This window comes from Patella vulgata, chromosome 7, assembly GCF_932274485.2.
Source record: "Patella vulgata chromosome 7, xgPatVulg1.2, whole genome shotgun sequence".
Lineage (NCBI taxonomy): Eukaryota > Metazoa > Mollusca > Gastropoda > Patellidae > Patella > Patella vulgata.
In genome coordinates, this window is record NC_065885.2 from 38,034,874 (window position 1) to 38,051,427 (window position 16,554).

The 16,554-nt window shown below is 34.2% G+C and overlaps 1 protein-coding gene across 5 annotated transcripts in view; it reads right to left on the minus strand.

Moving 5' to 3' along the window:
- The window catches only part of LOC126828716 (uncharacterized), a 45,757-nt gene that overhangs the window by 20,210 nt on the left and 8,993 nt on the right, over positions 1–16,554 (minus strand). The window contains exon 1 of one of the 5 annotated variants that reach the window (XM_050558681.2): positions 13,743–13,820. The exons of the other annotated variants lie outside the window; for them this stretch is intronic. The gene's annotated coding sequence lies outside the window, so the exon portion shown is untranslated. Of the gene's footprint in view, positions 1–13,742; positions 13,821–16,554 lie in introns of those variants that run through there. 5 annotated transcript variants of the gene reach the window in all.

Sequence of the window (16,554 nt, forward strand, 5' to 3'; positions counted from 1 at the left end):
TATATTTCCTGAACACATTAGATCTAATTTCCGTGAAACAACCATGATATCCTGTATTCTTGACAAATTATCAATTTACAGAGAGAGAGAGAGAGAGAGATTGATAGAGAGAGAGTGTTTAACGTTCACTCAACACAAACTAGGTCATTTCGGAAATAAATTGGTATTTTTTTAATTTCAATGGAGGTTTTATCATTTGGAGGAAACCGAAGAAACCAGAGAAAACCCACGAGGTTGGACAGGCGACCCTACTCCTTGTCACGCACAAGCAGGGAATCGAAACCACTCCACTCGCCTTAATGGCAGACCTTCTGATTCAACGTACACGCGTTAACCATTCGGACACCCAACCCCTCGATTTACATCTATATCTATGCAGTAAAATTCAGTAAAAAAAACATCACTGTGTGATAGACATATGTTACAATTCTATCTGGTTAAACGCACATTCTAATGAATTTAAAAATAAAAAATATATGAAGATAATCACTATTTCAAAGGTTTCACCCCACTGATAAACACAGTTAATAAATTTGTGTAACGCGTATAGATCTATTCTTTCCAACCCCTCTTTCTTTTAGTATTATGTACCTTTGAAGAATTCCACCTGAACTTTTATGGCTAACTTAGTGAAATATAAAAACTCTTATACGATAATACATCGTCTGACATGACTCTTTAATCTTCGAGTTCTTTACCTTAGAGCTAGGTGAAGAGAGGAGAAAAGGCGAGATCTATTTTCTTCTGTCATCGTTACTTCCTTTAGGTTATCGGTCAAGGTAATGTACAGTATGTCCATATTAGCCTGTCATATTATCTTTGATGACAGAGTAGAATTAGTGGGGTTTTGTCATTTAATTATGATTAAGATATGGCCCGTAATGGCGTCAAATGTATCACAGGGAAGTTGATCCATGATAATTTTCAGATGTTAACAAGTTTGTCGATAATTTCCCATTTAAACTGACAAGGTCGTGTTATATATTCCCCAATAATTACCAAGTATCAGCTTTAAATAGCAAACTTTGATGAAGTCAAGAAACATCCTTTTAACGTAAGTCTAAGTGAGTAGATTTGCATGAATTATGGCCCCATTACTGCTTACGGAGGATATTAATAATTATATAAAAATAGTCACACAAAGAATCGAAATACGCTCGCAAAGCAGCATGGACAGAAACTTATCCGACAGGGGACGTAAATGAAATAATCATTGAAATGTCTGCGGCTGTAATTCAAAATAGTTACTAACAATCTTGTGCCTTTTAATTTTAACAATTTTTTTTTTTTGTCAAAATACAATAACTATTATTACCTGCGACTTCAAATTATTTGCCATAAATGCATTAAGAAGAATTTCGGAAACAACAATACATATTGATTTTCAGGCGTTCGAGCAAACTTGTGCACACTGTAGCAACAAGTAGGATCTCAGTGTCATATTGGAGTGGCGATGTCATGAAAAATGCAAGCATTATACACACGTTGTATATTTGGGTGCGTTTTATTAACCAGCTATGGAATAAACCACACGATACTGAATTCCTTTGTTATATAGTAAACAATCCACAAAATTGAAATAGAAAGATGCGGTTGCCATGCAAGTTACGCCAACATTTTTCAAGAGATGCACGGAGAATAGGCAAAATTAATAGGACTCAACCTCTCATTGTCCCATTGCTTCACACTGAATTTGACAAAAATGTGTTAAAAACTCTAGCCTCTATCGCGTTTAGATAGTTTCGGAAAAGATATCACTGGAACGAAAGTTCGCGGAATGCTGAACATCGATAAGTTTGTTCTCTCACGAACCCAATTCACACCTAAACGATAACCCCAATCCTCTATCGCATCACATCGTTTTCGGCCAAGGGGTGTAACATAAGAACATATTTTAAGTTCACTATGTATGACATAACAACAAAACACATACTTATGGAAAACAGCTACTAGTGTATTTAAGGCGACGTTTCGTAGAGTATTCTCTCAACGTTATCAAGCTAATACAGTAAAACAGGTATGAGGCAAATATATATAGACAAAATACAACACCATAACCGAAACCATACATAATGTTGTTGCTATGTATGGTTTCGGTTATGGTGTTGTATTTTGTCTATATATATTTGCCTCATACCTGTTTTACTGTATTAGCTTGATAACGTTGAGAGAATACTCTACGAAACGTCGCCTTAAATACACTAGTAGCTGTTTTCCATAAGTATGTGTTTTGTTGTTACTCTATCCAGTTACTAAATGCCATTTAAAGAACATATGTATGACATGTTATGCCACTCCTTACATAAAGGGGGGGGGGATTTTAACGAGAAGTTACGGTCCGATTTCCACGAAATTGATGTGCAATAAAGACATATTTGAACGATATTCAAAATTGAATAAAAATTGTGACCTCCAGAGCGAGTACGGCTATTTACGTAATTTTCGTACAATCAGGGGCAATAATCCGATTACGGCTCGATATGTTCCAAAATCGAGATGTATTTTAAATTTCATAAAATTGAATAAAAATTGTTACTTCTACAGTGTCCACAAACAAATGTGAACGGACGGAAATGAGCGACGACATAATACGTCCATATGTAAATGTTGGCGCATAAAAATATCTTGGAATCCGCCCAATAATGTGTTTACAGCGTTTAAATGCCAACTGCGGTTCCGTGATTTGCAATCGAAAAATGCAAATGTATAACAAACAAATATGAACACATAATCGCCAGTCGGATATTCGGGCAATGGTTGTATATCAACAATCTGATGATGAAATATTGTTATAGTTCCGACTTTCGATTATTGGTTTTTATGGCGTTTTACAAGCACGAATTGCCATCTGCATTGTATGGAAGACCAAATGGGACAATTTTCATGATTCTTGTTTCTACATTCCAGTTTGAACATTTTAGACACGAACGCAACATTCTAAACTAATGATTCTTGTTTCTACATTCTTATGTCAACATGTCGTCTAAAAAAATGAAAATATTTTTTAATTTTAATATTTAATGATATATAAAAGTTACCGATAAAACGCCGAAAATGAAACATAAAGTCAATTTTTTGTTTAAAATGTTGATTTTGTGCATGAAATGTTGACATAAGAATGTAGAAACAAGAATCATTAGTTTAGAATGTTGCGTTCGTGTCTAAAATGTTCAAACTGGAATGTAGAAACAAGAATCATGAATATTGTCCCATTTGGTCTTCCATAGCATTGACTATCAATTTGTGACCATATTTGGATCTAACACGTTTGTAACAAATGGATATACGTGAGACCAGGAAGAACTGTAGAACACACCCAACACTAATTTGGTTTGAGCTAGATATTTTTATAATTTTCATTTAAAGGCAGTTGGGAATATAATCGAATTCTAATTAATTCCTGAAGTACAACCATGTTTGCAAAACACTTGTACATTATGGAAGGGTATCGCTGCCAATATTAAATGCTCTGCTATAATGTATTTTTCTATTAATGAGGTGTAAAAGTACAATGTACAAAGTCTTAATACCGGTAATGATACAGTCAAAATACCTCTAAGGCCAAAGTTAAATGTAAAACGTCAAATGCAATGTGTCAAATGTCAAATGTTTTATTGGAAAATGCTGTTTTGACGTGTCTACTTTTGACATTTCCCTTATCACTTTTTACATTTGCGTTCTGTCGCATCTCATTTGTCCTTACGCAGAGTGCCAAGTTTGATATGCAAATGTAGGATATTACGTGACTTAACATATACGGAAACGAGGCCGAGATCAACCTGACATAGTGTTACATTGTCTGCGATTTTAACGTCCACTCGACACAAACTAGGTCATTTCGGGACTAACATATGATTCAATTTTATTTCAATAATTCGCTTGAGCGTAGGGGTCTTTAGCAGTGGGAGGAAACCGGAGGACCCGGAGAAAACCCACGAGGTTGGACAACCGACCCTACTCCTTGTCACGTATAACCCGGGAATCGAAACCACGCCAGTTGAATCAATGACAGATTTTATGATACAGCGCGCACACGCTATCCATTCAGCCACCATGTAACACGGATTTTGTAAGTTGTTGTATATATATTGTATATACCGGTACGGGAAATTTGCTTTATAATAGGCCTATATAATAAATTAAATTGTTGTAGTCTAAGGTGTTTTTTTTTATCAGACATTTTTGGCAGATACAATATCCCAGTTGGCGGAAAAAAATATGAACATTTTTTTTTTATATAAAAAATTATTATCCATTTTGACGGAAAAGAATGAAATACAGTGTGAGCCCTGATTGCACGTATTCAAATGCGACCTGGAAAATTGAGACTACAACAACTTCCGAGGCCAAAGTCGAAAAGCCGACAGTACGACAGATCATAGGTCGCTAATAGCGCAGTGTGTTAATTTCCTATTTTCGAGTTGCATTTTGGCTTGGTATGCGTGTTGGCGCCTTCTTACTGACATCAATAAATACAAAAATATGACTAAGTCGAAAGTCGACAAGATGGTAACAAGCCAAAATGCAAGTCGAAAATAAGAAATTAGGAAAAAACGAGGGGCGCTATTATCGCGGTGTGTTATTTCTTAATTTCCTATTTTCGAGTTGATTTTGGCTTGTGTAGCGTGTTGGCGCCTTCTTACTGACATCAATAAATACAAAAATATGACTAAGTCGAAAGTCGACAAGACTGTATACAAGCCAAAATGCAAGTCGAAAGTAAGAAATTAGGAAAAAACGAGGGGCGCTATTATCGCTGTGTGTTATTTCTTAATTTCCTATTTTCGATTTGATTTTGGCTTGTATACCTTCTTTTCGCCTCACATTTTGTCGTAACTTCTACTTTTCGACTTTCGCGTTCTGAAGAGGCGAAAAGTACAAATATGAATGGTAGTTATAGGCTTCCATAGTTTTTTATACGAAATCATAAAAATGTCCGTGTACAAATAGCTTTATAAACTCATCCATGCATGCATACGTCATTAGGACACGGTGCGTTAAAGACTCAATTGTGTGGAAAATTCAGAAGTACATGTACTTCATTCCTAACACATTGTTTTTCACTTAAAGGAGCTAAATCGCTATTCTTTGGCACGTAGAAATGGAAACAAATGGGTCGCAACGCATATAATAATGAAATATGAATATCTATATACATTGATTTATATACATTCAATTGTTTCTGTATTTAGTGTAATTTCTTATCAGGTACCTTCGGCGAAATACGCGAGGAGTGCAAATTGAATGGCAGTCTTTGGTGTCTGGTTTTCCAGTCTACTTCGGTAGTCTATCCTTGTGGGATATGTTAAGCCTCGTTCATCGAGTCGCTCATTACAAATGGCGCTTGCAAGAATTCTGACATGCGATTCGTGTGCCAAGTTTAAAATTTTCATCGTGTCTTAAATATTGGAAACCAGGGTCCTGTTTCACGAAATTTTAACTAAAGATAAAATCCAAATTTTTGTAGATACTTCAATTTTGATTGGCTAAGCACTACAATCAGTCTAATATTATCCAATCAAATTACTAAAATTTGGATTTTATCTTAGTTAAAATTTCGTGAAACAGGCCTCAGAAGCCCAACTTTTCACGTTAAGACAACAACATCAATGTTGATTTAAGTTGTGTTTGCAATGTCGAAGACTGTGGATTATACTGAGTTAACGACTTGGCTACTTTAAACCTTACCACTCTGAGAACCAAACTGATCCGTAAATATTGGCGTGACCGAGATGTAAACGTTTGGCTAAGGGCTGTGTCATTTGCGCATTTGATTTGTGATCCTGACAGTAAGCTAACACCCATTATTAGTTACACATCATGGCTAAGTAAATTAATATACATCTTGACGGAACCAATAAACAGGTGAATCATGGATATCTTCTGAAATTAAAAATTCGTGCAAGTGCTTGTCAACTTTGTGCATCCATTTGAGGCGACGATAGGCAAAATTAAACTTCGAGAGATTTTAAAGGAGAGAATGTTTACATATGATAGTGACACATTGTATATTTGTACTGTGAAATCAACGCTGTAGATCATAAGTAAGGCCTGTAACTATGCAAATCATGTGTGAAATTCCAGGTTTTTATTCTCAAGCAGTAGGTTGTCAAACCTCATAGCTTTTTCCCACTTAATCTTCTCTTGGCTCATCCTACTTCTATTCCATAGAATAACCGGGGCAGTTTCGAGAGAGAGAGAGAGAGAGAGAGAGAGCGTGTTAACGTCCACTCGACACAAACTAGGTCATCTCGGGACTAACAAATGGTTCAATTTTAGTTCAATAATTCGCTTGCGCGTAGGGGTCTTTAGCCGCGGGAGGAAACCGGAGAACCCGGAGAAAACCCACGAGATTGGACAGGCGACCATATTCCTTGTCACTTACAACCGGGGAATCGAAAGCACAGACCTTATGATACAGCGCGCACGTACTAACCATTCGCCCCCCCCCCCCGATAGTGACATAATATGAATACATGTATATATAATACCCAGGTGTATATTTTAACTAATTAAAATTTTATATTTATTTCCTCCCGATCTTTATCAATTCTGTGTTGTCCTTGAAGATTAATTGTAGTCGTGGGGGCGGGGCATTGTCTATTGTCTCTTGTTTTGTGCTACAGATATATCTAATAGTAAGTGCAGGGGGACTGCATCACACAAAATTTACACAAAAACAAATACACGGACAGGACATCATACTCAGGAAAACACAAACATAGGGCCTACAGGGCTACAGACAATTCAAAAAAAGTGAATGGATCCGGGGGCTAGCCGTAAGCGTCCACTGCGCTGTACAGTCCCGGGTCTGTAGTGACACAGACTTCACTCAAATTTGAAAACAATTAGGAATACAACCCAAAGAACCCATTGTGTAATGCCAGCATGAGTCATGATCTGCTATATGCTACACGAAATACGAATGTAAGCATATGTAGTAAAATTCAACTATACAAGTAACCACATCGGTGAAATATATAAAAAAAGTAGTCTAAACTCTTAAATTTAATCAAGATACGCTTCAGTATTCAATACATATAGGGTACATGTTCCATCGTCACAAAAACCAAAAACAAAACTGAATACAAAGAAGCAAATAGGAAATGTAGACTGAGAATGACGTCATAACTTAGAAGGTGATAAAAAATCACAATAATAAGGGCGATAATCCAGATAAAATAACGTTTAAAGCTTAAAAACCATAAGTTCTAGCGACTAATCGGAATTATAAAGTTATGTAAAAAATATAATATATTAATATAATACCCCACACAAGAAATGCAAAACAGGTATGTTGAAGAAATCGTACTATGTAAGTATATTTATAAATGCATATCCTTAAGGGAGGTAATTCAGACAGGGTTAGATAACTACAGAAAATCTAAAATAAAATTTAAATTGGATCATTATTATCCAGTATGTAGTCGGTTATATACTTTCAAGAAATGTTAAACTTGGTATGTTGAAGTAATGGAAGTTTTGAAATTTCTTTTAAAATGCGTAATTGTGTAGCGCCTTTGGTAGTGCATTTAAAGTAAAGATATTTTATTCGGGAGAGAAATAGTTCTTTATTGTTACATATTGTCAAAAATCGTAATGCCTGTGAATAGAAAACACAATATAGCGTGGTATCTGGTATGTTACTATAGATTGACGGGTATTTTACTACTTCAAAACCAAATTTGTCCGTTTTGTCGAAAATACCGACATTAAATTTATTGTTAATTATATTGATGTTAAGGTCAAGAACAGATGCATTTATAGTACCGGAATTTTCTTTAATTAATTCAGGAGGATATATTTCACTTTTATATTTGTTGAAATTTCCGTTATCATTGATAGGTGTTATGTCATCAATGTATCGGAAGGTATAGTTTAGACTTTTAGCTACTTTGTAATCTGTTTTTCTTTTATGGTCTTGAAAGTCGAATTCGTATTTATATAAATGTGCATTTGCCATAAATGGGGCGGGGTCAGTTCCCATTGGCAAACCAATGGTTTGTTGCATTATCTGATCCCCAACCTCAAATATGGCATTATCAATGAGGAAATGTATGATATTTTGAAATTTTTCTTTATCAAAAACTACAGTGTCGGCATTGCGACGTTTTATAATCCATTTAACATTTTCTGCATAAATGGCCATCAAGTTTCCGCCTTTCCCGAAAGCTCCATTAAAGGCTTTATCTACAAACCAATCTAAATTATCTTTAAGATCTGCATGTTGAAGCATAGTATACAAAGTAGAAAAATCGAACGTTTCTATTGTGTTTGCATTAATTTTTTTATTGATTTTATCTAAAGTGTCTACTATAGGTTTATTTTTATCAATTATAAAAAAAACTATTAATTCCAGTAAAGCTACGAAGTGTTCTGCACCAAATGGCATGTTGGGTTTGGCATAATTTAAGCCCTTTGGTGATAGTCTTAGCTAATGGTTTCGTTTGGCAGATACTGGAGGATATTATATATCTGAAGTTTACTGGGTTTTTATGGAATTTAGGTATAGAATAGATGTAAGGTAGTGCATCTATTTTCACATTGTCTTTAATATCATTACTCCTGTTAAATGTATCTTGGTTATGTAAAATATCTAGTTTAGTTAAATCCGTAATGCATTTATAAGTGTCATTATGGGTATTGGGCCAAAGTCCAACTTCAGTAAGAATATTTCTAATATAGTATGTTTTACAGATAAAGGCAATATTATTGCTGGCCTTATCGACAGGCGTTAGAACAAATCTATCTTGAAGAAAAGCAAGACATTCAACTGCGGATGTATTATTTAGGACTTCGGGTGGCGGGTGTCTTGGGTTAAGTTTTATATATTTGATTCTTTTTGATAAGAGATCAAAAACAGTGTTTTTCCATTCTCCAAAAGATTCTAATGGTGAACAAAATTTATCAGACCAAGCTACTATGCATTTCCTGATTTGAGATTTAAGATTATTATGTAACTTTTTGAAATTAGTTTTACTAGGTTGTTCTCGAAATTGTGGTCCAAAGCGAAAAGGTTTTTTAAAATTTTTATCTTCAACAATATCGAAGTTTCCTGTCAGTATATGGTTATGAAACTTGTCTTTAAAGGGAGAGTTGGCGCATTGACATGTAGTATTATCGTAATTGTTAATAAATTCTTGTACGTTAAGGTTTTCAATAGTGTGATGGTAGTTAAATATTTTATTACGAATATGAGGTAAAAATTTGTATACGACTGTATGTGAAATTTTAGGAATAGTATCTGGTATAGATTTAATTACTGATCGGTCTCTAAAGATTCTATTCAATCCAATGTCTTGTATATGTTTATCTGTAAAAAGGATTTTACATACCACGTCAGGTTTTTTCTTTTGCACTTTATGAGGCTGTATTGAATGCTTAGGTGAAAATTTACTATTTATCAAATCGGTTATAACATCGTAATATTGAGGAAGAAAGCGTTCATTAAGTTGATTAGAATAGATGATATCCTGTATGAGGACACCAAGTTTCTTAGCTGTAGATTTTTTCAAAGTGTGTATAATTTGTCGGGCTAGGTTGAGTACACAAGCTGCACAGGTCAATTTAATGGAAGTATGGCATTGGCATACAGAATACAATTCATTCAAAATACTTTCTGGGTCTTTTTGAAATTTCGATTTTTTTTATAGAACGTTAGTTGTCTGTTATGAAAGCTTAATAAGAATGAAAAAAATAAAACCCTATAGGACACTTGATACTTAATTTGCTTTAATCTTCTTTTATCCATTTGGTTGAAAATTGGTAATAAAAACGATACATGGCTCCACATATTGATTAGGACTATTAAATTGTTCCAATCATTTTTCTATACGTCTTTTTTAATAACCGCATAAATGTTACTATCTGAAAATTGATTTCCATATCAGGAAACAGTTTAAAGATGTCAAACTGGTAAAGAGTAAAATGAAACACGATTGGAATTAAACTGACATATTGTGTGGTTATTCCTCAAATAGATTTATTTTGTTATAAGTTTGGTGTACTATAATATCCACATCTACCAGAAGAGATTCCAAAAGCGCGAGCTGGAACATGATCGTTTGTTATATACTGCATTACAAAGAACAATCAGCAATTTGTGCATCATATCTTCCTATTTCCTCTGGTGGTTTCTAGGCACACGTATAATACAATATTATAAACTTGATGTGACTTTGGGGCGTCATTGGTATTTCAACATCCTGTATTTACAGACAAGACGCTCGCGGTTATAGAGCTGGTATTTGCTACCTTGGAGTTCAGGGTTGTAAATTACATTAAGCTCTCGTTAAATTAAAAGGCGATAAGGCTAAAATCAATTAAGGTGATTAAAAATTACAATTTGTTTAAAATCACTCCCAAAACTAATGATGGTACTCAAGAAAGTAAATTTAGAATTAAATCGAGTGGACGTGTTACAATTAAGGGGAGATGTTCCAAGAATGCTTCCCGGAATTGCCAATACCTAGTCATCACTAACATAAAGCGGGGTTTAACACAGTTAGCACCGACGGTAAGATTGATTATCCTAGAACCAAATCAACAATCTGATAATTGTTATTATTATTGATTATTATACAACACTTACAAGCACTATCTTTCACATGGGAGTTCAGATGCGCTTTACAATAAATATAGAAAATATAAATATCTATAAGATCAGTAAAAAATAAATAAATATCTATAAGATCAGTAAACAAATAAATAAAATATCGATAAAATCAGTAAAGAATAAACAGTAAAATATAAATATCTATAAAATCAGTGAAAAATTAATAAATATCTATAAAATCAGCCAAACCAGTAAAATATAAATATCTATGAAACCAGTCAAGGAAAAATACCTCCAAACTAGTTAAATATTTATATATAAGAACAGAAAAAAACAAAGTATGGGGAAGATTTAAAACTAATTTAACAATAAAAAGGTTTTAAGTTTAGATTTAAAAGTTTAAAATTGCGGATACTAAAACTAATAGGCCAGGAGTTTCGCTGCTTTGGTGCTTGAAACGAAAAATATCGCTCTGCATAACTTGGAAGGTTGACCCTTTTTTCCGTTAATAAAAAGCTGTCACTGGATGACCGTAACGTTCGAGGATGTTTATAAATATCCAAAAGACAGGGCAAGTATACTAGATCAAAGAAACACCGACCAACCCATAATCTAAAAATGCAACCTTCCAAAAGTTGAAGAAAGATCGGTCTAAAGCTCTAAACGACCAGTAGATAAAAGGGTCAAAGCTCCCGTAATAGTTAAGAAATACATAATAAAAAGAGAATATGTTGAAAATTTCAACCAAATTACTTCATTCTGAGAAGAGTTATCCAAATCTGTTGAGCATCAAAACCATCCAAAGTTCTAGAGAGTTTGCAATATCACTATTGTGGAAGCAGGCGATAAAAATAAACCACCAAAGGAGAGAGAAAGGGAGAAACCAAAAATAATTTTGTCTGCGATATCCCTATTATAGGATCAGACGTTAAACTATCAGAAAAGAACACTAATTAATGGCATTGTGCTTGATAACAAAAGACGATACTTTTCAAAACTTCGTGCTTATAAAACAATTTTTTTTTTCAATTAATAAATACTACTCAAAGATTATCAAACTATGACCGCACAACCTACAGAACGTTAAGACACACAACGACAAGCATACTGTCCAGTTTAGTAACATGAAGACACGGAAGCGTTTCACCAACTCAAATTGTCCCATCCAAGACCACCGTATGCCAGAGCAATGAAAAAAAAAAGAATATAATTTGGTAAACATTAGCTGGTTCCGTGGGAATGAGAATATCATGTTTAACACGTGATTGGAAATTTACTAATTGCATCATGTGGCTTGAGTAACCAATCTCTATAATTGTTTACGTCATATTTGACCAATTAGATAATTGAAGGTCCAAAACCCAAAGCTAGAAGATCATTATATCTTTGGGTACTCGTCAGACAGCAGCTTGATTCCAGAAGGGAAAAGATGTAGCCATTTCTATCATCAGACTCGCCCCAGCGAGTCTGGCTGGATGGGGTTTGAGAGAACGACTTTAGTATTGTAATCTACTGTGCTTGTATCTATGTTTCCGGCTATGATATATCAAATGTAAAAACGAACTGTTGCATTGTTATTCCTGAGAAGACAAAACATCTTACCTATTTAGATAAGAAGTAGAGAATACACAACGTGAACTGAAAGCAAAGACGACAAGTGAAAATACTAGATGATCAGAGGGCTACTTAGGTGTGTAGTAAGAAAAGATGTATGGGTCATACGTAGGATGTGGCGATCGGTTTGGCGTGGCCCGCTCTCCACGTCTGACAAAAGACCCATGGTGCTACAATTATGGTTCCGCGTAGAAGACGACATTTTTGGCATACTTCATTAATCTAGTGATGATACAGGCGCTCTTCTACCGTACCCCAATAAAGAGAATCAAGTTCACCGTCATAAGAGACAATCTTTAATTGTTCATGTCACAACTCAAATATTGGTGAAACTCGACAGCCATTACCCAAGAGACACGCCGAAAATCAGCCAAAGTCACACACAGCGGAATCAAGTGTTGCCCAACACCTACAATCTAGTGCAGGTCACATAATCAAGTGGCCCAAGACCCAAGCAGTCAATCAACGCAAGAAAAAGATGGAAGCTGTACACATCAGAAGACCCAAGCCAGACCTCATCCGTGCTCGGGAATATTCCTCCCAAGAGCTTATTATTTTTAAATCGTGTTTTATCGTCATGTAGTCATTACGAAACTTGAGTGAACGGCGGTTTCAAAGAAGAACTGAACAGTTACTACCCAGATGTGTCTAATAATTTAGTCAACATTACTAAGCAATTGTATTACAAATAGTATTTGTAATGAAACAAATGACGGACCGTTTCCTCCCTCGAGAATCGTCGCTATTCGACTGGTTCTTAACTATTCGACCAATGGTGATAATATAATTTGAAATAATAATACCCGATTACACATGCTTGTATGAAGCCACAGTAAACGGAATTCAACCATCAAAATATTTAATTCTCTTCGAAAAGAATTGTGGGCTATTTTGATTATTTCCATTTATTTGTTGTTTAAGACGAAACGAAACATCAAATAATCACCGCTTGGATTAATTATTGGAAGTAAATAATGATGTTGTTGTTGTTATTTATTAAAGATTTAACGTCCAATACGTTAAATATGATATTATGGACAGGTTGATTTAATTAAATTATTTACACTTAATGGGTTTAAAATTGATAAAAGCATACAATACAAACGCCCGTGTATATAAAAAGTCTCCTTAAAATTGGTAAAAACACAAAATAAAAACTCATATAATAAAAAAAGCCAATAATGACTTGAGGCAAGCTTTATATATGCCATTGGCAATCAACTAATCATTAATCAGAGACAATTGATTAGTATTACTCATAGACACGCTCCGGATTATAATATGCCGTCACGTGATTGACACGATTAGAATTTTAAGATTTTATTCCCGCCAATTCCCAAAAAGAATCGCCAGCACCCCAAAACGCTTATCGCAAAAATCAAATTTTAATCTCCACTTTCATATTTTTATCGCAAATTGTGACTTCGGCAACCGACAGTGTGAGCATGAGATTGTACCTAGTCCATAATGTAAGTTACAGCCCTACATTCAATTTAAACAGTGAAGTACATTAAAGTTAGAGCCAAAATATAGTTTTTGCGTCATTCCGCTCGACATAAGTTGGAATACGTACTTTCCTGTATAAGGGTGAACATCTGGAGTTCGTAAACAAGGTTCCAAGAAATCAAATCTTCGAGACAGTCCAGGTTAACGAAGGAAGGTGGTAATTTATTATGTTAGACATGTCAATTTAAGGAGTGTCAAAATTACGATAACCGAGAATCTATTCTATGAGTCACGAAGAAGAAAAACATAGCGACGTAAAATGTATAATCAGGTTAATATATGATTATCATCAGTCAAACCTATTTTTTTATGTTCTGAAGAGACAAGAAGCAAAAATAAAAATCAGATTCCCCGAAATCTATCAATCAAACACATTTCATTTATGTTGTAAAGAGAAACAAGTAAAAGTACAAATCAAATATAGATACGGCACATAAAGTTTAAAAATCTTACCGTACCACCCCCGCCCCCCCCCCCCCCGAAAAACAAAACCAGAAAACCCCCAAAAACGATAATATTTTTCATGAACCACTTCTAGGAACCAAGAAAAGCAAAACATAGCTTCAAAAAATTTATAAACAGGTTAATATATGGCTGTCATTGGTAATACCCCGAAATCTTCCGATAACACCTCAATCATTTATGTTTTGAAGAGACAACAAGTAAAAGCAAAATTCAAATATAGAGTTTAAGACCATAAGAAATAATAATAAAAATAAACCTTACCCATCCCCCAGAATTATTCTGTGAACCACTTCTATTAATCAGGAACCGAAACATGGCTGCGTAAAGACCAAAAATAAAAAGGGGGGTTCCCCGAAATCTTCCAATAAAAACTAACATGTCGGTCAAAATAGTATTCAATTCGATCAGTCTTGCCGTCCATTATAAGTTTACTTTAGTTTTTGGTGATTTCGCGTAGTCAGGTATCACTCTAAAGTAATATCACTGACTTACGAGTGTGTGTGAAATAGCTTTGTTTAACGTCCGCTTCCATAGAGGTGATATCGCAGACAAAAAATTTACGAAAAAAATACCAAAACACTTTTATAGATGAAAATATCTAACACAAACAGATCAAAGTCGTCATTTTATATACATAATATTTATTAGTTAGTTAAAATTGTTAGACATCAGTGGTCATTAAAAATGCATTATAGGAGATTAGATAAAGAGCTGACAGTTTTCACTATAATAGTTAAAAACTAGATAATGTAAAGGGAATTTACTGAAAATTTCAGTCAAATTGATCCATTCTGAACCGAGATTTTTGCTGTTGAATTTTTGGCCTAGCCTCGATCATTATTACTAAAGTCGGTACGATAAAAAATATAGTCTCGATTATCCATTTCATGATTAAATCATGAATGAAAGTTGAGCAGCAAATCTGGTTGTAATCCAGTAAATATCGCAGGCTAGCGCTGACATCGAGAGTTGATTATGGTCTGGATAAGTTAATTGATGTCTAATTAATAATTTAGATAACATTTCAGGCCTAAATAAAGACCTGCAATAGGCAGATTTAGCTCTTGCATAATGTATGTTTAAGTACGTGTTATTCCACTAAGGTGTTCAAACCGTGACTATTGAATGATATACACCACTATGGTCCAGGCCTTTGTATTCAATACTATATTAGATTAGAAGTGACATCATTTACACCTGTTAATTAATGACTACTGTATGATTTCTAACAACTTTCTGTACAAACTAAACATTAGTTTAGAATAATGATCATTTGTATGATTTGGTGACAAAATATTTCATTAGTAAATGACCTGGGTTCATAAGTCAAATGGTATCAGCTATTTACGTTGTGATGGTTTGGGATATCACTAATTTGTATTTGCTGGCATGGACGCCAAGAGATTATCTATATTAATTTCTATATTGATTTCCTGTCTTCATCTTTCTACGTCTTTAATGTTTTGAGTTATACCCTAATTGCATACATTATGTCACTTAAACTGCTTTTCATTTAATTTTCTAAATCACTAAATAAAATCTACAGCTCTTATTTGCATATCATTTAAATAGTGCGAATGCGTATTGACCCTCTGCCATATTGTCTCTTTAAGTTACTTTAAAAAAACAGCAACCAAAATTCATTTAGTGATTATATGCAACTTTCTTCCTACCTAACGAATTTCCATAAAGATATGTTTCAGAAATCCTAAAACCCATCACAAGCATTTCTTACAGACCAACAGCCCACAATTAAGCGAAATCCTGTAAGCTTAAAGAGGTCTTTAGAGATCTGTCGGGTGGGGATTATTCAGTTATGCTGTTCAAGTGTAAACCTTGTTGTAATTTCTTGAATGTTCGTGGATGAATAAATGAAGACGGGACTCTTGTTGGTTGTTAATATTACTGTATTCTTTGGTTAACAACTATACCAATAATTAGTAATACTAATCATCTTAATTTTTAAAATTTTATTTCCATACCAGTTCCCTTTAATACTATATCAAATCATGCTACACAACATTTAGATCTGCCACAATGCGTGTATTTCGCAGTTCAAAGGATTACCAGCACTATCTAACATTTGACTATAATTTAATTCATAATGTTTTGGCGATAAGCACTTGTATTGTACGAACAAAATCGCGTTGAGATTAGGAACAATTTCTTGTTGAAAGTTTTAATTTTCCTTTATTTTCTTAATACATGTTTTTTAATAAAAAAAATCAAAGACACTCAATACATGCAGATAGTCCTTCATGTCGTTATTTCAAAGACAGATAAACGTAATCCTCTTATTTGAGGCATGGCATGGATTATAACATTTGGATTTAGAATGATACAATTCATAAGGATAATACTTTTTAAAAAGGTTGAGTGGAATGATTAATATTTAATAGATATATGGTTATGGT